Genomic DNA, 2,747 nt, shown 5'->3' with positions numbered 1-2,747 from the left:
TTGTGATTATCACAGTTATCATTATCCATTATTATTTTTATTTATATTATCATTATTATTGTTATATTTTATTATTGTTATTATTATTATCATCATCATCATTATTATTATTATTATTATTATTACTATCATTATTATCATCATTATCATTATTATTAACATCTTTATCATCATCATTCTTATCATTAAATTATTAGCCAATCCGATTATGCATCCAAAGCGTACGTGAAAAAACGACTACGGCAGAAAGTTGAAAAATAAAAATGAAAAAAAAAAAGACATAAAATGAAATATCTCCTTTTCTTTAACGCTAAAACAATGACCACCAGTGATCTATGGGGTCGGGTCGAATCTGCATTTTCTGTCCATCTGAAGTAATTAAAAGGTTCCCTCCCTCTTTGTGTTGGCTCGCTTGGACACGGTCAGCTGATGTATCGCTGGGCATTCCCTGAAGACCGATGTTACTGCTGCTCTTGAGTTTTGTGTTTTTCCTTTCTTTGTCTCTCTGTTTATCTGTGTATCTGTTTTACACTCTCTCTGTTTTACTGGCTCTCTGTTTGTTTGTCTCTCTGTTTGTCTGTCTCTCTGTTTGTTTGTCTCTCTGTTTGTCTGTCTCTATGTTTGTCTGTCTCTCGGTGTGTTTGTCTCTCTGGTTGTCTGTCTCTCTGTTTGTCTGTCTCTCTGTTTGTCTGTCTCTCTGTTTGTCTGTCTCTCCGTTTCTCTGTCTCTCTCTGTCTCTCTGTTTCTCTGTCTCTCTGTTTCTCTGTCTCTCAGTTTGTCTGTTTCACTGCTTCTATGTCTCTCTGTTTCTCTGTCTCTCCGTTTCTCTGTCTCTCTCTTGCTCTGTTTCTCTGTCTCTGTTTATCTGTCCCTCTGTTTCTCTGTCTCTCTGTTTCTCTGTCTCTCCGTTTCTCTGTCTCTCTCTTGCTCTGTTTCTCTGTCTCTGTTTATCTGTCCCTCTGTTTCTCTGTCTCTTTGTTTCTCTGTCTCTCTGTCTTTCTGTTTCTCTGTTTCTCTGCATCTTTATTTCTCTGTCTCTCTGGCTCTCTGTCTTTCCGTCTCTGTTTCTTTGTTTATATGTTTCTCTGTCTCACTCTGTCTTTCTGTTTCTCTGTCTCTCTGTTTCTCTGTCTCTCTGTTTATCTGTCTCTCTGTTTTTCTGTCTCTCTGTTTCTAGGTTTGTTTGTCTGTCTGTTGTTTGCCTGCCTGTCTGCCTGTTTGCCTGTCTGTTGTTTGCCTGCCTGTCTGCCTGTCTGTCTGTCTACTTGTCTGTCTCTGAGGGTAACCTAAGTTACCTCATCCTTTTGAGATGTAAGCTTTTGTGTTTATAAACTTGTCAAAGTCAAAAGTCTCTCTCTCTCTCTCTCTCTCTCGTGTGTGTGTGTGTGTGTGTGTGTGTGTGTGTGTGTGTGTGTGTGTGTGTGTGTGTGTGTGTGTGTGCTTGGCATGTTTGTGTTACTTTGTGGCAAAACGCTTAGATTAACGTGTTTGATTAAGATGGAGATTAATTACTGCTGTTTTTTCTCTCTCTCTCGGATCGACTTATAGAAACCATGGTCGTCGGTGCCTTTACGATTTAACACGTTGTCCGTTTTCTGATTAATGGTATTAGGGGGGACTGAAACAAAGGGAATTACACCGGCAGATACCCTTTCCATACATCACTATCTTTTGCATATCCATCATGTGCAGCATAATGGCTATATGAACCGTATTTAAGTGACTTTATTCTTGGTGAACTAGGTTATATTGGTCGGGCTATTGTCCTGTTTAAGTTTATCTTTGTCTGTTCATCCACACACAAGTTATATTTTAAGTTATATATTAAGCACACTTACGTTCATGATAGTTAATAAGAATTATTGGATGAATGAAAGAAAAGGAGATTTGATTTGTGTTGTTTAGTGTGATAAAGGGAGGGTAATGATAATTATGAAACTGATAATGATAATATTGATAGTAAAACAATACTGCTGCTGAGGTTAACGATGATGATGATGATGATGATGATGGTAATGATGATAATAATGATGAGGAGGATAACAATAATGATAATGATATCAGTAATGATAATAACAAAAATTATCACAATAATATGGATGATAATAATGATATTGATAGTAATCAACAATAATAACAATGATAATAATAATGATAATGGGAGAAACACGGGTAAGGGGATAGGAAATAGGAGGAGGGGAGGGGGAGGGGGATAGGCAATAGGAGGAGAGAGGGGGTGGGGGATAGGCAATAGGAGGAGGGGAGGGGGTGAGGGATAGGCAATAGGAATAGGGGAGGGGGAGGGGGATAGGCAATAGGAGGAGGGGAGGGGGTGGGGGATAGGCAATAGGAGGAGGGGAGGGGGTGGGGGATAGGCAATAGGAGGAGGGGAGGGGGAGGGGGATAGGCAAAAGGAGGAGGGGAGGGGGAGAGGGATAGGGAATAGGAGGAGGGGAGGGGTGGGGTATAGGCAATAGGAGGAGGGGAGGGGGAGGGGGATAGGCAATAGGAGGAGGGGAGGGGGAGAGGGATAGGGAATAGGAGGAGGGGAGGGGTGGGGTATAGGCAATAGGAGGAGGGGAGGGGGAGGGGGATAGGCAATAGGAGGAGGGGAGGGGGTGAGGGATAGGCAACAGGAGGAGGGGAGGGGGCGGGGGATAGGCAATAGGAGGAGGGGAGGGGGTGAGGGATAAGCAATAGGAGGAGGGGAGGGTAAGGGGATAGGCAATAGGAGGAGGGGAGGGGGC

This window comes from Penaeus chinensis, chromosome 38 (genome assembly GCF_019202785.1).
Source record: "Penaeus chinensis breed Huanghai No. 1 chromosome 38, ASM1920278v2, whole genome shotgun sequence".
NCBI classification, from domain to species: domain Eukaryota; kingdom Metazoa; phylum Arthropoda; class Malacostraca; order Decapoda; family Penaeidae; genus Penaeus; species Penaeus chinensis.
The sequence above is the reverse complement of the archived record's forward strand: the minus strand, read 5'-3'. Positions refer to the sequence as shown.